The sequence below is a fragment of the Lissotriton vulgaris genome, chromosome 8 (genome assembly GCF_964263255.1).
Source record: "Lissotriton vulgaris chromosome 8, aLisVul1.2, whole genome shotgun sequence".
In the NCBI taxonomy this organism is placed as follows: Eukaryota; Metazoa; Chordata; class Amphibia; order Caudata; family Salamandridae; genus Lissotriton; species Lissotriton vulgaris.
Genome location: NC_141696.1, coordinates 1,299,192,421 through 1,299,218,251, shown reverse-complemented (window position 1 = coordinate 1,299,218,251; position 25,831 = coordinate 1,299,192,421).

Below are 25,831 nucleotides of genomic sequence, written 5' to 3'. Positions count from 1 at the left end.
TAAAAGTTAGCTCCCTTGAGAGTGAAGAATGGGATCCCAGTCTGACACCTTGAGTGCGGCCCGAGAGAAAACTTTGCAGCCACGATAGAGCCGCTCCTCCTACCCCAACATCACTCAGTCTTTCGAGAAGAAGTTCATGTGACACCGTGTCGAAGGCAGCGGACAGATCTAACAGCACCAGAATCACTGAGCCCCCCCTATCCAGTGACATCCTGATGTTGTCGGTCACAGAGAGGAGGGCTGATTCGGTGCTGTGATTGGGCCTGAAACCAGATTGGGATAGGTCCAGGCCCTCCACTGCCTCGATGTATTTTGACAGGTGAGTGTTTACATGCTTCTCGGTGAGTTTACTGAGGTAGGGTAGAAGGGAGATGGGTCTGAGGTTAGAAAGGTCTGACCAAGGGAGTGTGGTATTTTTTCGGATGGGATTGACCACTGCTTCTTTCCACTCTGATGGTACCTGTCCTTCTCTAAGAGATTGGTTTATAATTGTTTGGATAAATGGACCTAAGAAGGAGTTTAGAGGGCCATCATTTTGGCTGGTATGAGATCATTAGGGGAGCCTGATTTTATGTGGCTGGTTAGAAGGGGAGATCTGTGTTAGAGACTGGGGGAAAAGAAAGTAAGGATGCTTTCTTTTGTTGCGGTGTAGTGGGGACGGAGTTACCACAATTGGAACTGGTGGCTTTCAGGATTTTTTCATATATTGTATTAATTTTGCTCTCAAAAAACAAGGATATCTTGTTACATAATGGCAGTGAGAAGTCATCCGAGCTCACACATGCTGTAGGTTTTACAAAGGTTTCAAGTTTTTTGTATAATTCCTTCGAGGAATTTCCTGCCTCTATCAGTTGTTGGGCCAGACTGTCCTTGCGGGCCCTTCGGATGTTCTTATAATATTTTGATTGTGCTTCTAGGTAAGCTTTCATATCCTCTTCGAGGTGTGACCTCCTCCATTTTTTTTCTAGTCTTCTACACCCTTGCTTCTCAGTTCTCAATGTCTCTGTGTACCATTTCTCCTGTTTGTGTGTGGGGAATTGTTTGTGCAGTTTCAGCGGGGCCAGCTTGTCTATTGCCTCTATAAGGGAATTATTAAATTTATTTAGTGTATCTTCCACCTTGTCTGTTTCCAGGAATTTGGGATTTTTCCAGATCTTCTGCAGCCCTTCTGTTGTGACTTTGTGCCACTGGCGCCGCCATATTGGAGGAAGGATTATTTTGGATGGCCGTTTGTTTGTTAAAGGGAGGTCAAATTCTACCAGATAGTGGTCTGTCCAATCCAACTGAGAAGTCGTTTTGCAGGGAATAGTGGGGCAGTTTGAGAAGAGTAGGTCTAAGAAATGTCCCCCTTCATGAGCTGGACCGGAATTCTGTAGTTCTAGACCTATTGTGGACATATCTGCGAGCAGAGATTTTGTTTCAGTGAGTTCTGGATTATCTGCATGTATATTAAAGTGTCCTAGGAGAACAAAGTCTTCTTTGGCTCTGAGATATGGAACTAGCAGTTCCATGAGGGAAAGGAAAACCCTGCGCATGGTCCAGGTGGGCGATATATAAGTGCTCCTTTCTTGGCTATTTTAGTGGATAGGTTGATTCTGAAGGTTATTATTTCTAATGTGGGATTACATTTTTTCTCTAGTATGGTGACTTTCAAATGTTCTTTATATACAATGGCCAAATCGCCTCCTGTTTTAATGGGTTGATCCATGTTTAGAAACTTGTACCCTGTAGGAATTCCTAATGTAATAGCGGGGGTTGTATGGGGTTTGAGCCACGTTTCCGTGAGGAAACACAGATCTGGCTGTGATGTGTGGAGTAAATCCCATATTTGAAGTTGGTGTTTGGGCATTGAGCGTACATTCAATAATAGGCATTGTAGTCCTTTTTTAGTTTGCTTGCCTCTGAGGTCGTGGGTTCTGAGTGAATTAGGTGGTTGGCTTGAAAGTGACATGTATTGCAAGAAAAAGGGCCTTCTGGAAGTGGCCATTTATCTTTGATACAATTTGGCAGGTGGGCAGGTTTTAAAGATAGTAGATCTAGAGCGGAATACCTGATTGTTCTCTGTGGTGTATCCGCGCAGAGCATGGCCCCTGGCTCCTGGCACCGTCCTGGTGCGGACGGGCGCAGACGGGCAGCTCTTTGGCGGGTCTTCGGCGGGAGTTCGGCTGCGCGCAATCGCTGCGCGCTCCAGAGGGGGCGAGGGCTAAATAGCCCCTGAGATTAACCACTAGAGCGCTACCCGCTCCAGTGAATGCAGGAAGTGCCTGAAGTGTGTGGCTCTAGAGTTGAACCACCAGTACTCGCTGGCCGTATAGCTGACTAAGGCTGCTTCCCTGGTGTTAGAAACAAATGAGGGAAAGTGGGCGCGATGACTTCTAGCGCTTTGTATTCAGCACAGGAAGTACAGTTGAGTTTAAAACAATGTGCGCGTTTGTAATCAACACACACACGGTAAATACATTTTAAAATTGCACAAGTGCGCGCAAAGCAAAGCAATGATCATTTAAAATTCCAATTCGATTTCCAGCATTAAATCGCTAGTAGCGCTGTACCAATCTCAGCAAAGCGGGTTGGAGACTCTGCCACTGTCTCCTGCCGAGACCGCGCTGTGTCTGGTGCTCAGCCTAAATAGCCCCTGAGATTAACCACTAGAGCGCTACCCGCTCCAGTGAATGCAGGAAGTGCCTGAAGTGTGTGGCTCTCACTTGTCCGCCCTCCGCACAACGGTAATAATTACCCTGTCGGAACGAGGCGGACAGGAAGTAGAGTTGAACCACCACTACTCGCTGGCCGTGTAGCTGACTAAGGCTGCTTCCCTGGTGTTAGAAACAAATGAGGGAGAGTGGGCGCGATGCTAGCGCTTTGTATTCAGTACAGGAAGTACAGTTGAGTTTAAAACAATGTGCGCGTTTGTAATCAACACACACACGGTAAATACATTTTAAAATTGCACAAGTGCGCACAAAGCAAAGCAATGATCATTTAAAATTCCAATTCGATTTCCAGCATTAAATCGCTAGTAGCGCTGTACCAATCTCAGCAAAGCGGGTTGGAGACTCTGCCACCGTCTCCTGCCGCGACCGCGCTCTGTCTGGTGCTCAGCCTAAATAGCCCCTGAGATTAACCACTAGAGCGCTACCCGCTCCAGTGAATGCAGGAAGTGCCTGAAGTGTGTGGCTCTCTCCTGTCCGCCCTCCGCACAATGGTAATAATTACCCTGTTGGAACGAGGCGGACAGGAAGTAGAGTTGAACCACCACTACTCGCTGGCCGTGTAGCTGACTAAGGCTGCTTCCCTGGTGTTAGAAACAAATGAGAGAGAGTGGGCGCAATGACTTCTAGCGCTTTGTATTCAGCACAGGAAGTACAGTTGAGTTTAAAACAATGTGCGCGTTTGTAATCAACACACACACGGTAAATACATTTTAAAATTGCACAAGTGCGCGCAAAGCAAAGCAATGATCATTTAAAATTCCAATTCGATTTCCAGCATTAAATCGCTAGTAGCGCTGTACCAATCTCAGCAAAGCGGGTTGGAGACTCTGCCACCGTCTCCTGCCGCATTCGGGTCCTAGTTTGTAAAGGGCCTTGTGTGCGTGGGTGAGGAGGCGGAACGTTATTCTCTTGTTAACGGGAAGCCAGTGGAGGTCTTTCAGGTGCCCGGTAATGTGAGCTTGGCAAGGGAGGTCCAGTATGAGTCTGGCTGATGCGTTTTGGATGCGTTGGAGTTTTTTTTGTAATGTGGCTGTGGTTCCGGCATAGAGGGTGTTTCCATAGTCCAGTCGGCTAGTGACCAGTGAGTGGGTGACAGTCTTTCTTGTTTCGGTGGGGATCCAACGAAAGATTTTCTTGAGCATACGAAGTACGTTGAAGCAAGAGGATGAGACGGCGTTGACTTGTCTGGTCATCGAGAGGGAAGAGTCTAGGATGAAGCCTAGGTTAAGTGCGTGGTCTCTGGGTATGGGTGCCGTGCCCAGGGCTGATGGCCACCATGAGTCGTCCCAGGCAGAGGGGGATGATCCAAGGATGAGGACTTCCGTTTTGTCTGAGTTAAGTTTTAGGCGGCTGTTTTTCATCCATTCGGCTGCTTCTTTCATGCCTTCGTGAAGATTGGTTTTGGCGGTGTTAGGGTCTTTGGTGAGGGAAAGGATCAGCTGGGTGTCGTCAGCGTAGGAGATGATGTTAAGGTTGTGTTGTTGTGCGATGGATGCAAGGGGACTCATGTAAAGGTTGAAGAGGGTGGGGCTGAGTGATGATCCTTGTGGTACGCCGCAGATGACTTCGGTGGCCTCTGATTGAATGGGGGGAGTCGGACTCTCTGGGTTCTCCCGGCGAGGAGCGAGACGATCCAGTCCAAGGCTTTTCCCTGTATGCCGATGTTGCTGAGATGTTGTATGAGGGTGCTATGGCAGGCTGTGTCGAAGGCAGCGGAGAGGTCGAGTAGGATGAGGGCAACTGTTTCTCCGTTGTCCAGAAGCGTTCGGATGTCGTCTGTCACTGCAATGAGGGCGGTTTCGGTGCTGTGTTTGGCTCGGAAGCCGGACTGTGAGGTGTCGAGGGAGTTGTTGGATTCAAGGAAGGCGGCGAGCTGGCTATTGACGGCTTTCTCAATGACTTTGGCAGGGAATGGGAGGAGGGAGATGGTGCGGTAGTTCTTAAGTTCAGAGGGGTCTGCTGTGGGTTTCTTCAGGAGGATGCTGAGTTCGGCGTGTTTCCAGCTTTCTGGGAAGGTAGCGGAGTTGAAGGAGAAGTTGATGACATCACTGAGATGGGGTGCGTGATGGAGTCTGCTTTGTTGAAGATGTGGTGGAGACAGGGGTCGGTTGGCGAGCCTGAATGGATGGAGTTCATTAGGCCAATGGTGTCTTCAGTGGTGATTGGGTTCCAGGCGCTAAGGATATTAGAGGGCCGTTTGGGTTCGGAGGTGGGTAGAGTGGACTGTTCTTTGGAAATGTTCTCAAAGCTGTTATGTATGTCGGCTATTTTGTTGTAGAAGAAAGAGGATAGCGAATCGCAGAGGTCTTGGGAGGGAGTAATGTCGGTTGAGGCTGCAGTGGGGTTGGTAAATTCTCTGTTTAGAAATTACTTTGAATTTGAAGGATCATTTTTCCTCCAAACACATGAGAGTTCCATGGGAAGTATATTTGCTTTAAGGAGGTGCATGACGAAATATCGAGAACAGAAATATTGAAATACCAAAATGTTGTTGTTGTTATTTTTAACCCACGTATCGTCTTCCTATGCTTAGAAATTCCCAAATTATTGTGCAAAGAATATAGCAGAAAGAATTATCATCAAAAACAAGTTCAGAATTTTGTTTTTCTAAATAAATATAAACCTTAAAGAAATATATTTGAAATATTGCTACAGTTAAACTTACAATGTAAACTAAATAGTTTTAATTACTACTTCTGTCTCTCTCTCTTTCTCTCTCATTATACACGAATACATATTCAATAAAAAACAAAACAACACTAAATAATACATTATAAAATTATTTCTGTAGCAAAACGTAACAACACAGTGAAAACAAACACATTTAGATATACACATACCCCAACAAAAATATATAGGTACATTTGAAAATGTAAAATAAAAACTAATATTTTCTACTTAACAGTTTAAATAAAATATACAAATTGTTGGTGATGATATATAGATGTGGTCAAGGACAAGATTTGGCTGAAACTCATCATGTGACAAACCTGCACACAATAAACAACGTACACCTTTGTCAGCTGATAGTGATTATTTCTTTTTGGATTTAGATATATATATGTGTGTATCAATTTCAAATGTAATGTATCTTATAGTATTATAAACCACAAACACAATGTTAAAACCATTTATAACAAGTAAATAATTTAATATTTATAGAAATTTAAATTTAAAAAAAATACATTTTTCTAAAAATAAATAATAGGAAACAATTTAAATTAATAATAAAAATTAAAAGATAGAATATAAAATAACAATAGATAAACAGAATGATAAAACTAATAATTTGCAACCATTACTTAAAATATTACCTTGAAATGTCCCAATTTACTATGCCCACTCCATCTTATAAAACTGCAGGAAATGTTTTGGACTCTGGAGGGGTTAGATCTACTATTTCCACACCAGTCTAAGCAGCAGGCCTCCGGTGGGGTTAGATTTGTTATTCCCACTACAGTCTAGACAAAAGTAGGAAAAGTGTTAGACTTTGGTGGGTTTAGACATACTATTTTTACTCCAGTATACACACAAGTAGGGTACATAATGGACTCTGGAGGGGTTCTATTTACTTTGTTATACTATACTATACTATACTATACTATACTATACTATAACATACTATACTATACTATACTGTACTATACTACACAATACTATACTATACAATGTGATTTATACAGCACATGGAGACCTTTAGGCATCCCAGCGCTAACAGAAAAAGAGAACCACTCAACAAAAAACAGAAAAGTCACCTAGAAAAACATTTCTTAAAAAGCAGGGTCTTGAGGGATTGTTGAAAACCTAGCTCATTGTTTTTGGCTCGAACGGCCAAGGGGAGGGAATTCCAGAGTTTGGCCACATTAAAACGAAAAGACCAGCCTCCACTTCTAGCTCTTCTAATAGTGGGGGGGTTGGCCAGAAGTGAGTTGGTGGATCTCAGAGGCCTTGTGGGAGTGTAGTAGGTAACAAGTTGACGAGAGACTGGGGGGCCACATGCATAAAAGGCTCTATGTACCATACAGAAGGTTTTGAATTTGATCTATTGGGCAACTTGTAGCCTATGATGCTCCAATAGACACTGTCTGACTGATTTATACCTAGGGATCCTTAACAACATGTGTGCAGGAGAATTTTGCATGACTTGCACTTTTTGGAATAACTGCCTTAGGTGCACCAAGACAGAATGAGTTACGGTAGTCCAGGCATGAGAGACTCAGGGCCAGGACTACCAGCCTCCTGGAGGATTAAGGAAGAGAGGCAGAATCTTGTGCAACATACACAGGATTCCAAATCAAATGGGCAATAGTTTAGTAGCCCGGGTTTCCACTGACAGAGTCTTTTCCAACCAAATCCCCAGACTTTTTATATCTTGTTTGGAAGCACGAGGGGGGGAAAGACAGCCCTGCCAATCCAAGGCCCTATTGAAAAAGGGAGTTGTTCCCTAGGATCATAAGTTCTGTTTTAGCTGCACTCAGCTTACGGCAGGATGTGTTCAGACAAGGGCCTCTGGTGGAAAGGGAGGGATTCCTGTCAGAGGAAAGTGAAAATACCAGCTGGGTGTCATCTGCATTAGGGACTATGGAAATCCTGAAAGGAACTATGAGACCTGCAAGGGGTTGTAGGTACACATTAAGCAACCATGAGATGACCCCTGCCGAACACCGCAGATGACTGGACACATCTCAGAAGAGCAGGATGTTATAATCTAGTAAGTGATTAATGCATCCTCTTTGTTGTTACCCTTTGCCTTGCTGATTCGTCTCTGTAATGTCATCAGAATGTTGAGAGTGTTTGAGTGGAAGAAGGAATCAGTTGGTGTGGAAGGGCTGAGCAGCGAGGAAGCTGCTCCTGGTGGGGCACTTTTATGGATCAGAACATCCTCCTGTATCCTAGAACCTGTGATGTAACTTTAAGAATACATCTATTACCTTTACCTACAAGACATGCCTGAGCATCATTCTTCATATTAACACTGACGACAATTTGAAAGAACCTACGTGAGCTACCTTGAATAGACTTGTACCTAAGAAACTGAAGAAGCAAATTTAAAAGAAGCAAGCTAGTAGTCCAGGAGGCCCACCAGTGACCAAAAGACCAGTCGGCCCCATCATGGATGTGTCAGTGCTTGCTGAACTTGGGTGAGCGTTCCCCATATAAGTAACTAGACTAACAGAAATTCCTGACATTCCTTACCATCTTTGAACAGTCAGCCCTAGTCTGGGCCTGCCAGTTCCTTCTGTTACTTCTGTGGAGCCTGCTGTCACCCTGCTGTTTTGTATGTTGTGTTCCTGTTTTGCTGTATTGGCAGTAGTGACATCATTGAGTTTAAACCCAATCTAAAACCTTGGATGAGTAGAGTGCCTGCCAGTTTCTGTTGGACATTTCCTGTTCCTGCTTTCTGTTGACCCCTACAGAGTCGAATTGCCTTGGGACAGTTTTTCCCTAAAGAGTCTGCTGTGTGAGCTGAGTCCTACCTCTTTATAAAAGTTTTTAGTTGAGAAGGATTGAGCAGACCCTCTTGAATGTTATGTGAGAACCGTCTGTTTTGAGGAGTTCATTATGAGTGGCATATATGGCAGAGTTATTTGTGTCTGCCATCTGGAGTTTTCACGCTTTCTGTCAAGTTGAGCTACTCCATCTTACATATTTTGGACAAGTTGGTCTGGTGAGACGAATTTCCCTCCCTCCCTGGATGAAGGGCATCGTGTGCGGTGCAAACCTCTTTCAAATTACTGACTGTACTGTGCTGAGTGTGCAGTGTTTGGTGCAACATTCCTACTATTGAACACATTTCCTGAGGTTGGGGGTGTCACATGACTGAGGAGTTGGATGACTTGAAAAACAGCATAGTTGGTGAGCAAATACACTTGTCTAAATGAGCAGAGTCAACTCGCCGTGTGCTGAATGGTGAGTGTGACCACTTAATTTTAAACTGCAATGCGGGGTGGACAGTTAAATGGTCTCATTACCATTTAAAAAACTGTGCGCGAGCTTTGCAGTGCACACAAAACTTACTTAGCATTGTTGCGTGGAGTAGCGCTCTGGTCGTTCCGAAATTCATGGAAGCGTGGTTGCTGCAGTCCCTCTCACAAAAGTTTCTCCAGCATGTACGCGCCAAGAGCCACCCGGCCTTACGCCATGAAGGCATACCGCCATCTTGTGTTTGGCTGCAAATGTATTCCGGTTATCTAAGCTGCCAACTTCGTTTGTTAACATTAGTGCATCGTTGTCTTCATGTCGTCATGCTGCTGTTCCTGTCATGGCATTCTGGGTGTCGTCGTGGGAAATGAAGGCCCAGCGTGGTTGCAGCAACTTCCTAGTCGTAGCCTTCACTCCTCGTCTCTAGTCCTCCTGAATGTTCCTCGCTTCCGGAGGAACAAATTGGGTGGCATGAGGTTTTCTACTCTTGCCCCGCGCTTCTGGAACGCCCTTCCTCTCTCTATCAGGTCCATTACTGCCTATCTGGATTTCCGCAAAGTTTTAAAAACCCATCTCTTTACCCAAGCCTACCCACTGTAGTAACTCTTTTGGTGTCCCCCCCGTCTTGTCAGCCCAAAGCGCCAAGAAACCGCCTGGTGTCAGAGCACTTTATAAAACGTTTCAACTTCAACTTCAACTTCTACCTCGTGTGAGGTGTTGAACTGTGCGTTACAGGTGCCCACATGAGAGGTCTACTTTTTGTGTTCTGACTTACTTGTATTAGATGTACCCAGTGAGTGGTTGCCTCGTGAGAGGTGTTTTACGGGTGCGCACATGAGAAGACTAATTTCTTTTTAGCTTCTCTGAATTTACTCTTGTTTGGAAAGAAGAGAATGTGTTTTGTCTTTAGCTTCTCTGGATTTAGCCTTGTTTTGGGATCAAAAACTTGAAACGATCTATCCCACTCAAGTCTCAGCAACGGCGGGAAAAGTGTTTCACTCCATAGGTGTCAGATTTACTATTCGTACTTCTCTATACTCAATAGTAGAAAACTGATTAACTTTGAAAGAATTACAAATACAATTATACCACATAATAATTGTTTAAAAAACATATACATAACTACTATATACGAAAATGAAATCATATTTTAAATAAGATAAACAATGTATGGTATGTTTTGTAAAATAATGAATAAACTGTCAAACATTAAAACAACTGAAACATAGCCTACTTACCTACCTAAACAAAATAGGAAACATCTGAAAATGTTAACTTTCATAACGTACATACATTTTTATAAATAAATAAATATAACTCTTAAATACGTTATAATAAAAATACATTTCCAATAAATCATTATTAAAAAACAGTTATGAGTAAATTAATGAAACAGTGAAAAAATATAAAATTAGGAACGTAACATCTCTTACATTAAAAAAAATTCACAATTAACAATTATTCAATTAAATATTATTACAAATGAACAAAGTACACATTTAACATACAATCATTTCCCACCTTATACCCCTAAATACTAAACACGCCACTACTGAAAAAGTAATTACTTTAAAAAAATGTCAAAGCATTAATATACTATTAAAAAAATAATGTAAACAACAATTATACGAATAAAGATCCATAATTAATTGGCAATACATAATTGAATAACAATTACAGATTGACTAACATTAATATCAAATATTTAATTAAACTAAATGTCCCACCCTATTCTCCTTCAAACCTGGTACTAAAAGTAAAAATCTACCAAAATGTTTAAAATTGTAATTCATTAAAAATAAAAAATTAAGCTTGCTTCCATATTATAACTTTTAAACAAAAATTAATTTACATAATTATTAAGACATTTCAAATTAATTCTATTAATTAGCCATGCAAATTAGGAATGCAGTTAAATTATTTATAAATATTATTTAATTTACTTCACACACAAGTCCCCTACAAACCTCAGAACCTGCTACAACATTATCAATTGCCAATTTAACTAAAAAAATAAACAAATATTTTTTAATTGTAAGCTTTAATTTAAAACAATAATAACAATTATACTAACAATATTAACAACAATATATTTTAACCACTGTAAATTATAGGATTATGACTATATTTAAGTTAACTACATCAAAGAAAACAATATTGTTTCAAACAACATTCTTGTCAATGATATTCTGTTGTAAGATGATTTTGTTTTAACAAACTTTTTGACACAATATTAGGGTATCATGGTATAGGCATCTCAATAATTTGTCCAATCACCCTCCAACCTTTGTTTAACTGTATGTGCATGACTTTGAAACAAAAAATATCGATAACAACTAGAATTATTTTATTAAGCACATTAGGATTTGGGAATGATATCTAGATATTATGTTTGTGATCTGATATGGAAGTGATTGATCAGCCAGGCATGTTCTCATTGGTTAAATGATAGGAATAGATTCTTGAAATGTACTTGCACCATCAACACCAAGGAATGATCCTTCTTTGATCTGAGAATTTTCGCCTATAACACCGCTCTAAAATCTGAGGTTTACTACAAACACACAGATTGAAAAGATCTATTGAGATTTGATAGCTTCCATCAAAAAAATCCCTGTCATTTGGTCGGCTCTTGAGACAGAATTGTACAGATTTAACTGACTATGAGAGAAAGGACAAGAAACCGACTTAATGAAAAGCAGGAAAAGAAGCAAACAACAATAACCATGAACAAATTTTGCAATCTTTTGTCAAAAGCCTAGCAGAAAAAGAAAATCTAATCTGTGTGGCAATGTTCAACCCTTATTCCAACTACATAAGGAAGACAGTTTATAAGCACAGGAGAATTTGTACATCAGACAATTGGGTTTTGGAAAAACCAATGCTCTCTTCCAAAAAAGGAAGAAGCATATGTGGCATGCTCGTACATACAAGACCAAGAACAGGTAGAATGGACACCTCTGAAAAAACACTATGTAATTACCTCCATTGTTGGATCACTATTCATGTGGCAAATGGAATGTATGCTAGTTCACTAGAAAGGTCATGGACAATGGCCTAGAACTAGCAACATCATGGTCACTCAAACTAATGCAAATTGTAATTCCAGCAATGTGATTTATGTAATTTAATGCCCATGCAGGTTGAAATATTTATACATGACAACCAGAAAAGTTAAAATACTCATTAATGAACATCAGAGCACAAGAAGGTGTTTAAAAACAATGACTAACCTTGAAAAGATAATGACCTTTAATTGTATGGTATTAAGTGAGTGAGTCTACTCAATGGCAAGTAGATCACTTGTCTAATAGGTGTAATGATACCATGCACTCCTCTTGTGAGAATTCCATTTCCCTTGCATTGTGGCACTTTTTTGCTGCACGATGATGTCAAATGCCATTTTAAGCATGCCATCACACAATCTGGCACACCCATTCTTTGGAGTGGTTTGGTCACTGTGGAACCTGATACCCTACGTATCTCGGGCTCACTGCAGGGTTTAGACTGACCACAGAACTCTCTGGTGACTTGTGCAGATAAGAGGGGAGAATCCAAAACAGTTGAAGTGTTTGATTTCCATAAAGGATATGGACCTTACAGTGGAACACACATCTGGAACTGACCACACCTGTGCAGATGGCCATTCTAGAATTGTTTTTCACTTAGATGATGAGAACCATCAAGGGAATGGCTTAGTTCCTCCTCACCTTTTGTCCGGGGGAAGCAGTGTGATGAAGTTCATCTTTTCTATAGTCAACCTAATTTTTTTAACTGATGCTGTTGTTTGTTTTACTGTGTGCACTGAGACACTTTGGTCCAGGCCCCAGTTCAGGCACTCTGACCCCCTAAAACATGGTTAAATTGAATATGCCCAAATTGGCTTATAACATTCTAATACGGACTTTGGATATGGCATAGAAACATACTCATATTACATGGAAAGTTAAATGTCTCCTATTGACTTCAGCAGCTTCCATGCCTTCCACTAGTGTGGCAGGAGAACTATGGCTTCAGACCTAGCATTGTAGACTGACAGCTGTAGTTTAAACCAGCAACCCAACCTGTCTAAATAACTCCTTTGTCTGGGCAAAACCCCTTCCTTTTAAATAGTAATAACGCACTCCTACGAAGACCTTGTAGCTCACATGATAGGGTGTATGGTATTTAAAAAGCAGACATGTTGCAATTTAATGTCGCCTTAGTCCCTCTAAGAGAAAAGCCCCCAAAATATATTTTCCCTGTGAAAAGAAAACTAGAATATAGATGACATTTATAATTTCATTATTTACTATTCTACTATGAATTTGGGGACAACTAGAAAAATTATTAGGCCACTCTTTTCAATATTTATTAAATACCCAATTCAATGCTAAAGTTTGATCTCTAATCACTGTGCCCCATACTTAGGTGAATATATAGGGAACTGGACACTATACTAATAGACTTGTACTGGGCAGGCCGTCTAAGCCAAGTGGGACTTGCCACACTGAATCGCACGTATGAGGGCTGTGGACTCGAGGCACCAAGACTGGAACTTAATTATATGCAGCTCAGCTGCAGCACACTGCGCAATGGTTTGATGAGAAGGACAATTAGGAGAAAAGTACCGTCTCCTGATCTCCTATCACTGCTACAGTAGGGAGCGGAAACCTCTGACATCGTGCCATATGTGGTCAGGCAAACTGCACGCATCTGGCAAACGTACGTAGAGTGAATCCTGAAGCACACTCCATTCCACCAGGAACTGTCAGTGTAGGATCTTGCGCTGGACAGGAGGGTGATGACCAATATGTCCTATCCAGCATGGCAGGATGGGGGTTGCAGAACTGTATCCGGGTGAGAGCTTCATCTTGTTTGAACTAGCCTGTGGTGATTTTGGACTGGGACAGGGATAAAATCTACAATACTCTGGACTGACCAACATACCCAAAGAGATATGGCCTACACATCCCTTGATTCCACAGCACACTCAGACCTTAGACATGACATTCACATGCGGAGCCGGCGGGTGCCTCATATCACTGCTGTACAAGGCTATGAGGGCAGTTGCAAATAACCCCCCTGGGGCTTTCAACACTTGGAACACAGTACTTGAGGTGCCCTTGGGAGACAGGTATTAGAAGACGGTGGATGCTTTCACACACATGATCTCTTGTAATGCCTGCGTCTGGCTCGTCCACTATAACCATGCACATTGCACGCACATAAACCCGGAGAGATTACATCGCATAGCTCCTGATAGGTCCAACTCCTGCCCTAGGTGCCATATGGTAGGGGCCAATTTCCTGCGCCTGGCTTGGGAATGTACAGAGGTCCAACTCTTTTGGACTGAGGTGGTGGAGAGGGTCAAAAGCGTTGGCTGTCAGTTACAGTTAACGCCAACCCACTGTCTGCTGGGCTTGACATGCAAACTCAAAAAACAAAGTAAAATGGCGTATAGGCTCCAGCAACTATGATTGGTATTAGCACGGTGTAGAATTACGATTGTTTGGATGTGAGTGTGGGCTGCCAAGGTCTCAGCATGGATGAGAGATGTGCGTGTGTGGGCACTAGCTGAGGAGGTGAATATGAAAAGGTGTCATAGAGACGAGAAACTAGAGGACGGCCTAAGGGTTGGGAGGGAACTCTGTCACAGCCGACTGGTTAAGGAGCAGTAGGCAAGCTCACAAAGTGCATCTGAAGGAAGTAACCTCACGAGCTCCGAAGTGGAAAGGTATTAACTGGCTGGGGTGAATAGATGGGACTCTCATGGGATTGTTTATGAGTTGTCCAGTGGCCGGGGTTGGAACCACTGAGTATATTTTTCTGCTATTTATATATGCTTGCTTGGGAGTGCACACCTGTATTAAGTTTCATTCAAAATGAATAAATAAAGTTAATTTTAAAAGAAGTTTCACCTTTAATAAATATTTATGAAAAGTAGCTTATAGAAAGTTATTTTTTCCATACCTGAAGTTCCTGGAGACAAATTTACATTAACTCTCAAGCAGCTGTCCAGCAGATTCTCGACCCTAATGAGGTGTAGAAACTGCTCCAAGCCCTGGGACAATCGTGTGGGTTTGAGGATGTATTTTTCTTCCCTGAAAGGAAGACCTGTTGGAGTGGAACCAGGAACTTAATTAACTTCAATGAGGATTGCCCTGTCACAAATAAATGTCAGGTGACACCTGGAAAGGACCATCCTTTGTCCCCTATTCAGGAATTAGAGAGCACAGTGCACTGTAGGATTTGCAGGAGGGCAAACAGGAACAGATTCAAAACTGAGTATGCTTGTCATGGTATCTTTTACTCCACTGATCAGAGAGAAGTCTCAAGCCACCCCCAGCCGCTAGCTGGTGCCAAACATAAGTGTGGCACCCTTCTCAAAACACTCTCTGAACCTCAGGATGAACAGAAGGTCTGCACCTGGTGTTTGCGATCTGTGAGGAGATCTAAACGACTGGACCTTCTCCCTATAGAGCATACCAAGTTTCAAATAGATGATCTCCTGTGTGGTTACAGGGGCACAACAAGATGCAACAGTACTACTCCCTGAATTGACTGCTGCCCAGTTGCAACTAGACCTAGACTAAAACCTACTGATGGCCTCTGCTGGAGTGATTGTTTACCCCAAGTGCTGTACTTGAGTTCCTGGGATCCTTGACTGTGTATAAAATAACTTATCTTTGTATAGTTAGCAGTTAGAGAATTTTTGGACTGCCATACCTCTGGAGGACTGGGACCAACCACCTTAGCCAATCCACCAAAGATGCAACTTCGCTGGTAGGAAATCAGGTTTCTCCCACTTTGAGTGTCTCTGCAGCAACAAATCTATTTCAGCAGGCAATCGGCAAGAAGGATCCAGCCTTGTGGATCACATCATCAGATACAGTCTGCAACATTACCCAGCGGGTGAATTCTAAGCTTCGAAAAAGAGATTAAGGTCCTGAGTTGGATCTTGGCGGATGGGATACTCCATCAAAAATGTTACGGATATCTCGTCCACTGTATTACAAATTCCACATAATATAATTGTAATTGTAACCCTGCCCGCCAAACTCATAATCAGGCCCTAAGTTTGAACATAGAAATCTTGAACAGGTGAAGGTGAAAAAAGTTTCTGGCCAACGAGAGGACGTCACTAGGTGGAAAATTTGAATTTTTTCACGCAGAGCTTTTCCCACCAAAACTAATAGAGTCTGTGGGATCTCACCAAATGGCTAAATGGTCTTGTGGAGCTCTTCTCAATACAGTTAATAAAAAGAATGGAAAAAAAGATGAAAGGCATTTATACAATTCAATGGATGCAGTGTTTACCTCATATTTCAGAATTTACCACTTTAAGTAAAGAAAGTGGAGAAGAGAAGGGAAAGTGGCAATATGGAAAAATGTCACAGAAGAGAATCTGAAACTGTGCTAAGATGCGATGTGCCAACCTCGATTAGAATTTTCAGATGATGACGCCTTAGATTGGTAGTAGGCTGGTTGGCTCTTTTCTACCTATCTTTTTTCACTTTATAAAGAAAGGTGTAAAAAAAAATAGTTGACTCAAGAATAAGTGTTCAAGTCAAAAGATTGTATTTGTTTAATGTCTCCTCTCAGTCTAGAGGTTTTTTGAGTCTCTTAAAATCATTTTTTGGGCACTGAAAGATTTAGGGACTATGAAAGAAGATGTGGTGATGTGAATATTTTTTTCTTTTTGTTTCAGTGTATAGAGACTTCACTCATGTGGAGTACTTACCTTTCCTCTTAAGCTTTAGTGAATTCAGCACATTAAATATGTGGAAAGCCTTCTCTCCACTCAGCGCTGCATGTATGAAGCATTTTTGCTTTTGCAAATGGCCTGATTCTGCGAAATGGGCCATTTGCAACTGCATAAATGCATTTTGTGATGTACAAAGTGTATCAGTAACTTGTTACCAAATCACAATTTGGGTTTTGCGATTCAGTATTTGGAAGGGGCGTTCCCTCCTTATACTGAATTGGAATGATATGCACAAATGTTTTGCGACTCAGATGTGGTCTCAAAACATTTGCAATTTACAGACAATTGAAGTTTGCAAATGGGAAGGGTCTCACAAGGGATCCCATCCCCTCTGAGACTTTTTGAAAAGAAATGTTTTGCGTATGGCACCATTGCAATAGTGATACGATGCGCACACAAGCCATGAATTTTGGGGTACTGTGCGTTTCACGCGCTCGAGTATGGCACCATTGCAATAGTGATACGATGCGCACACATGCCATGAATGTTGGGGTACGGTGCGTTTCAAGGGGTCATGTATGGCACCATTGCAATAGTGATACAATGCGCACACACGCCATGAATGTTGGGATACGGTGCGTTTCACGCGCTCGCCTTCGGCACTCTGACAATACTTATACGAGGCACACACACGCCATAAACCCCATGTGGCCAACAGTATGAGGGTGGGTGGATATGACTCCCAGCAGTGGCCAGACATATGAGGGGTGGGTGCTGAGAACTCCCAGCAGTGCCCAGACATTTGAGGGGTGGGTGCAGAGGACTCCCAGCAGAGGCCAGACATATGAGGGGTGGGTGCAGAGGACTCCCAGCAGCGGCCAACAGTATGGGGGTGGGTGCAGAGGACTCCCAGCAGAGGCCAACAGTATGGGGGTGAGTGCAGAGGACTCCCAGCAGAGGCCAACAGTATGGGGGTGGGTGCAGAGGACTCCCAGCAGAGGCCAGACATATGAGGGGTGGTGGATATGACTCCCAGCAGTGGCCAGACATAAGAGGGGTGGGTGCAGAGGACTCCCAGCAGAAGCCAATAGTATGGGGTGGGTGCAGAGGACTCCAAGCAGAGGCCAGGCATATGAGGGGTGGGTACAGAGGCCTCCGGCAGTGGTCAGACATATGAGGGGTGGGTGCATATGACTCCCAGCAGTGCTCGAATATAGGGGTGGCACGTCATCATCAGCATACCTCAACTACAAGGGGGTATGTACACATCCCTAACTTGTGACTATGATGATAGTGCCATAGCAACACATCACTTACAGCAGTGTCCCACTCCCTGGAGGATGGATTACTTTCGCACACTGCATGACACACCACATGTGGGTGTGATGTCAAATTCTACATGCATACCCACCCATGGAGGTTGCTGGCAAAATACACACCCTACCATCATGACACAATAGTGTATTGTGATGTAACAGCCTACCAAACAAAGAGAGCGAAAGGGAACACACACTGTCACGCACATACCAGGATTCATATGAATGTTCAGGTGGTGGTCAGACCACCAAGATGTAGTCTATCATGGAAGGAATAGGGTTGAAACCCCTTAGATACAATGCACAAAATTGTGAGTCATGTGCCCAAATACCCTGCATAACAATCCCCAACATAGGGGAAGGCTGTGAATATACACATGCATAGTGGTGAAAAGGTTGAATGTGTCCATGAAGGCATTTGTACATACTCAAAACACAAGTACAGTGATTTGTAAGCATGGCACAGACCAATGAGCAGTAGACATCTGTGAGCAGGCATGGCCATTGTTGAAGGGAACCGTCACCAAAAAAGGAAATGTGCACACATGACAGCACAACAATTGTGCAACTGTCTGCAGTGAAGATGTCAGGTGCCACAGAGGAAGGAACTCTCCTTGCGACAATGTCTCTAGCCAAACTGAACACATATAACCAATGATTTATTGCAGAGACATTGTGATGGCACACAGATACCATGATCCACCTCATGACCATCAACAAAAAACATCTTTCAGAACCCCAAAACATTACCATGACACCAACTCCAGGTCCCTCATCAATAACATCAAGTACCTGAAATGCAATAGTGTTGAACGTAAAATAAAAGGCTTTATTCAGCATAAATGAAAAAGATGTGAAAAAAAGAGTCTCTGCTCAAATAAGGCCAATGGCCAGTCCAGACAAATGTCCTTGTAGAGGGACGTTGGGTAGGTCGTCTATCCCAATTTGCCTGCATGTGGAGTCCTTAATGGGATGTGGACCCTTGGGGGGCATCATCGGGGCAGGACCAGGCACGGCAGGGACAGAAGTGGTGAGGGTAGGTGTGGTGGGTACAGGGGTGGACGTATCCTCCTCAGTGGTGTGTGCAGCGCTGAAGGTGGACTCCTACTCTGTGCTGCACCCTGCAGCCAGTTCGGCAAGCCCAACCTCTACACCCGAGGATACAATTGGAGTGGAGGGAGAGGGCTGTGAGGGTTGCTCACTGTGACTCTGGCTGCAAGTATGTGGTCTAAGCCCAGTCCCTGTGGGTGTGCCTGCAGCCCCGTGAGTGTGTGTGCCAGGAGGTGTGCGCTTCGCCATATGTGGAGGTGTGCTGCCTGTGTCTGTTAGGGTGCGTGATGGTGTCTTTCTGCGTGTGCGTTGGACAGGTATGGGAGAGGGGAGTGTGGATGGGTCCGAAGGAAGGGGAGACTGACCGCTGAAGGAGGGAAAGTGCTGCCGTCAGTGATGAGTCCATGGACTGCATAATCCGACGTTGGTCAGACATAGTTACTGACATGCCCTCCATGAAAGACAACAACTGGGTGAGTATTTGAGTGTGGCCATGGAGGACACTCAGCATTGATGTCTGACCAACATGCAACTTGTGGAGTAAGTCCACAGACTCAGCACTGAGGGCAGCAGGGGTGACAGGGGCAGGGGCTGCGGTGCCGGGGATGAAGGAGACATGGGGGGCTGCAGAAGGGACGGGAGCAACTGGGAGGGTGGAGATGGTGCTGGAGGGGGCGGGTACAGACACTGTGCAGCTGTCTGGTCAGGGCAAACTAACCCACCTCACTCCCCAAGGTGATACCACACTCAGAGCCCTGTAAGTACAGTGGGCCAGCATTTTTTTAAAATACATTTTGGTATATTGGGACTCACCATACTTTATAAAGTCAACATATATTGAATGTGGTAATTCACCATCTTGTGAAGCGAACATGTATGTGCCTGCATGAAAGATGTCTCACAATGAAATGCACACTAAAAAACATGTTGTGCAGGCAAGTGCCCTCTCAGGGGTTCATGCTGCCTTAAATCCGTCCTGCTGAGGGGCTTTCAGTTCGAGGAGTAAAGAGTGATAGGTCAAATTTGTTCGCATCGTACGTTTTCTCCAATTCCTTTAAACATACGGCTCTGACAGCATTCGCATCGTTTAAAACTTGAGCTTCAGCTCAACAATCATTTTGCAACATTGTATTTTTTGGGCCAACTGACTTTTGCAGGACACCTGTTGGACACATATCTACTCTAAAGTCAGTATCCATGACACCCAGGATGCATTCAGGGCCTACTACTCGTCCCCTATGTGTCCCATAAGTAATTTTGAGATCCACATACATGTTTGGTGTGTTTCACGCGCTTGCGTATGGCACCATTACAATAGTGATACGATGCGCACACACGTCTGGAAAGTAGGGGTACGGTACGTTTCGCGTGCTCGTCTATGGCACCCTTACAATAGTGATATGATGTGTACACACGCCATGAATGTTGGAGTACGGTGTGTTACAATAGTGATACGATGTGCACACACGCCCGGACAGTAGGGGTATGGTGTGTTTCACACGCTGATGCGAATGCAGGGGTACTGTGCCTTAAACACGGTGCTTTTCACACTCAGGGGTACGGTGCGTTACACGTGGTGCTTTTCACACGTAGGGGTACGGTGCGTATCACATGGTGCTTTTCACACACAGGGGTACAGTGCGTTTCACATATTGCGTTTCAGACGCAGGGGTAAGGTACGTTTCAAATGGTGATGCGAATGCAGGTGTACGGTGCCTTCCACACAGTGCTTTTGACACTCATGGGTACAGTGCGTTTCATATGGTGCGTTTCAGACGCAGGTGTACGGTGCGTTTCACATGGTGATGCGAATTCAAGGGTACGATGCCTTCCACACGGTGCGTTTCAGATGCAAGGGTACAGTGTGTTTCACATGGTGAAGCAAATGCAGGGGTCTGGTGCATTTAACACGCTGATCTGAATGCAGGGGTACAGTGCCGTTCACACACTCACGTATAGCACCATTACAATAGTGATACGAGGAACACACACAGCAGGGATTTAGGGGTACAGTTCGCACCAGGATGTCTATCAAGTACTTTTCATTGCATACTTTCATGTGCAGGTCCTAGGTGTGGCAGCCAGTGATATAGCACAGGGCACCTTATCTTGTTGCACAATCGATGTGTGATGACCTGTGGACACATTTCGTGTGTGATGGGGCACTATGTGGCACAAATGGCCTTGAAACTTGTCCCATGTGTATCATTAGGCAGACTTTTGTCATGCACAGCAACACTGGGATGGCACAGTCATCACTACTAGCACCTGACTCCTAATGCCAGGGCCTGGAGCTCTTTGTCAACTGACATGTCACACTCAGCATGGCCCTATGTTACTATGTCAGTTGTGTGTCATGTGTTACTATGAGCTTGCTGTTTGTGTTGCGTAAACTGCATCTGCGGTTGGTGCATCTAACATGGGTGTGTGTTGAAATGGGAATGGTTTCACATCTACCCACACCATGCCACATGTGCATTCACACGCCTGTTGGGTCTCATGGCATCAGACATCATATTTACCCGGGCATACATGTCTGCGTCGTGACAATGGCTGTGTTGTTTTTTTGTCACGTGTACACCTTAATCGCAAAGTGTTTGATATGTACATTTGACATTCCATGTGACCTGTGCATGTGCCTTGCAGTAATCTGTCTGGATGGGATGACAACCTTCCACTGCAGGTATGGTGACGTGTGTCACTCCAGTGATATCTCAGGCTGTTCACTCAGACTGGCCCAGCAGCTCATTTCAGGGCATGTCATGTTCATTTGTCAATCAACAGGTGTATCTGGTTTTCGTATGAGTGCCAGCAAGCTGGCATATGTGTCCTGGATGTATTGCACACGCCAGACTCCATTGTGACATGATGTCTAGTAGCAGTTTTGCATGTGCTATGTACATTGCCATTGATGTTGGCTGACTGTTAATCTCCATTATTCCAAAATATGTCCTGCAGGGCACCGCCTCTACCAAGGCCATTCCCAGACTTGGCTACCATGAGGGAACATGCCTGCATCCGATGTTACAGATTCACTCAACAGTTGATTCAGGAGTTGACGAACAAGCTGGCACCACATCTCCAACCGCAACACAGGTATCCTACTGCGCTGACCCCCAAGATAAAGGAGATGGCAGCAATCCATTTTTTTGCTATAGGTACATTTCAATTAACCATAGCTGATGTTGGTGGAATGTCACAGACAATCTTCGGCCGTGTCCTGCATTATGTTTTTGCAGCCATGTTGGAGCACATTGATGAATTCATCAAATTTCCTACTCCTGAAGAGTTGAGAGATGTCAAGGGTGACTTCTATGCCCTGGCAGGGATGCCACATGTCATTGGGTCCATTGATGGGACACATGTGGCTTTGGTGCCACCACAGGCACAGGAGCAGGCTTACCGCAACCATAAACATTATCATTCAATAAATGCCCTTGTGGTGTGTCTTGCTAACATGCTGATTTCCCATGTTTGTGCACGTTTTCCAGGATCGGCACATGATCATTCATTATGAGGCATAGCAGGGTAAACTCTGTTAGTCCTGTGTGTTTCCGTATCTTTTGCTCTGACGGCATCTCCTGACCCACTTATTTACATGATGTATCTATATAGGGGACTTGGGATATCCCAACATGCCATGGCTAATGACACCCCTCCGCAACCCAAGAACAGCTGCAGATCAGCGGTACAATATTGCACACAGGCAGACCAGGCGCGTGATTGAGAGGACGTTTGGCCTTCTGCAGAGCCGATTCCGGTGCCTCGATAAGACCGGCGGATCCCTCCCATATGCACCGGACAAGGTCTGTAAAATCTTCATTGTGTGCTGCATGCTGCACAACTTGTTGACATTGTGTGGGACATAACAACATCATGCTCTATGGGGAAATGCAGCCTCTCAGTGTGCAGCAGGATGTGTTTGGCTCATCCACTTATTCTTGTGTGCCAGTACATTTTGATTTCCAACAAACATGTTGTGAGCCTTCTCAGTAAGTTGATAAGAAATTTCTATTCTCATGAAGCCAAGAACAGTGCACTGATGATGTCACAATGATGCGCTGTAGCAAATGTAAACGCTTCCGTGACACCAGTCAGGTGCCGTAAATTCCAGGATTCTCTTGTGGTGTGCTGCATATCCTGGTCACGGTAAGGGTGCTTTTGTGCCATTGCTCCTCATTTCTCTTTCTGTTGAGTTCCGGCCCAGCAGCTTGTTCTGTTTGACATTTCAAAGCCCAGTTGGACGAGCCGATGACTAGCTCTTGCGGGTCTTCCTTGTGTTTACCTAATTCCCTCCCTCGTTGTACGAGCTTCTTAAGGCTCTTGCGGGGGATGTGTAATTTCCATTCTTGACACGCACTGATTCCCTGGGGTAAATACGGATTGTTGGCTTTGTGCAAGTTGTGCTGTAGCGCATTCGATTTTCTGTTTATTGGACCTTATTCATACAGTGTTAATTTCAGGATTACCGCATGGCTTAACTTGCCCTGAAGCAGCCTGCAGAGCGTCATACCCCCTTCATATTACTGCAATACTCTGCTACCTTTTATGTGTCTTCCGTGATCCCTGTGCTACTTGCAAAATCCTTGGAACAGGATCATAATCTTGGCCATTTCTTTTGCAACTCGTACAACATAATCTTTAGTGTGTTATGGTGTTTCATCACCTTTCCATGTGCTATGAATTCATGTGCATTATTCAACTCTGTTTTCAAAGCAGGGGCTTGTAGAGCTCATCCAAAAGTAAGCTCAAATTTCCCAGTTACGTGGCTGTTAAGACTTTTTTGGGTATGTTGATAACTGCTGTGTAATTGGCAGGGCCTAAGTGCCGGTCTATTGCTTTCCTGCTAGTCTGTTCTAGATTACCTTTGTGCCCCCATTAGCTGCCGTAATAATGGTTTTGCTGAAATTAGGGGAGCTTTTTACACGGAGCTGCTTTTTACACGGAGCTGCTTAATTAAGAGTCCGGATTCCAGGTTTTGCTTTTAATCATTACTATTGTTTTAAACTTACCGAATCCGCACTGCCTGCGGTACCCGGAAGTCAGGCGGGACCGCATTGCACTGTGGTTGACGCTCTAGTTGTTAAGATCAGCCACACTATATTTAGCACGCTGGAGCGTACGCGTGCAATGGGCGTGCCGCTGGCGCACCAAAGGCGTGCCAAAGGCAAGCCCGTCTGTGCCCGTCTCCGCCCGTCAGTGCCCGGAATGCGACCAGCACCAGAACCCCTGGCCGAAATGCCCCTTACACTTATGGTAGGTGTAAATTGTTAAAGCTATGCAAAAGCGTATGTGCCCCCCATTGTATACTACCACAAAATCTTACAGGGACAGAATTTCAATGCGAAAACTGCTTGTTTACAATCAACCCCACAACATGGATAACCACCAGATCCATGACGAAATTTAGAGAAGGGCGAGAAGGTATGGAAACCGCCAAAGACAATAATGGGGAAAACCAAGTTATGGACAGGGACCCACTAAGGGAATATAGGGCCCTAAAAACTAGGGCAAGGGAGCATATTAAGTGTTTGTTGCTCAACTCCCGGTCGCTAGTTAAACAAAAGCATGAGCTGGAGGACTTAATTCAACTCTCTACACCAGATCTAATTTTTATAACGGAAACGTGGACAGATGCAACATCAACACCTGACTGTAACATTGCTATTCCACGAGGGTATGCTTTCTCCTCACAAGACAGAGGGACAGGTAAAGGGGGGGCTTAGCAATCCTCTACCGATAGAACTGTAAAGTTCAGGTGGAGAAGATTAATGCCCTGCCTGCCGAAGCTATGTAGTTTCGCATAAAACTTAATAATCTTCAGACCTTTCAAGGGATTCTGGTCTACCGTCCACTGGGTCCTAAAACTACGTTTTCTCAAGACCTCTTGACACTTTTAGAAACTTACACTGACCCTCTCTCTCTCACAATTCTGGGGGATTTTAATGATCACCTTGAATCTAAAACTAGCACTGACACCACCCGGTTGCTTGACAATCTTGAGGCCTTTAACTTTAACCAAATCATTACTGATCCTACTCACTTGGCAGGACACACCTTAGACGGGATTTTTACAAACAACCCTGATGTGACCCTGGCCAGTCTGACTGCCCTTCCCTGGCCAGATCACAAGGCCATATATTATAATCTTGAAATCAAACAGTCACTCCTTGGGGCACAGGCCAATTCATCCAAGGTACTAACTTGACGATGGGGTAAACTAAAAAACAGTGCCTTTGAGGTGGCACTACATTCTTTTCCCGCTTCATTAGAAGCAAATAGCAATGGGGCCCACGGCAGTTCAACAATTGGTTGAGGACTGCTGCCGACCAGGTTGCACCAGAAAAACTGGTGACGATTAAAAGTGTAAAAATGTTGTCACCATGGTATACTCCAGAGCTCAAACGCCTAAAGATCTGTTGTAGAAGTGCTGAGCGTCTCTAGGGGCAGGATTATGACAGCCAAAAGAAATCTCTATACAACCGTTCTATCTACCACTATAAGGAGGCAATCACATCTGCAAAACAGGAGTTTTTTACAGCAAATGTTAAAGAGGCAGGAAATTCTGCTAAGGAATTGTTCAAATCTGTTAAATTGTTAACAAAACCCCAGCAAGTTAATACTTTGTAACCTGATCAGGCACTTTGCAACAGCTTAGCTAAACGTTTTCAGGAGAAGGTGCAAGGAATCCGCCGCAATTTCGTAAGGGACCTCGCATCTTATGGTGCGGTAACAACCAGGGGGGATAATTCTTATAGACTGACTTGTTTTCAACCTATAAATAAGGAAGCAACTTACAGACTCTTATTGTCTATAAAATCAGGTGCGCCGTCCAATCCCTGTCCTCCTTCCATCAGGCATCAGGCGGCCCATAAGTCTGTGATATTCTGACCCAAGTTTTGAATCAAGTTATAACATCTGGCTGTTATCCAACTATTTGGAAGGCAGCATCTATCACCCCCTTCTAAAGAAACCAAGGGGCTCAATAGGATTGCGGATTTTCCGCATCCTCTTGGCCGGCGGATGCGGAAAATCCGCTGCAGACCCACCAACGACCCACCGCCACATTGGGATGGCTGGGGCGTCCTGGTTTCAGTCCGCTGCTTTTCTGCCGCGGTTGGCTTACAACCGCAGCGGAAAAG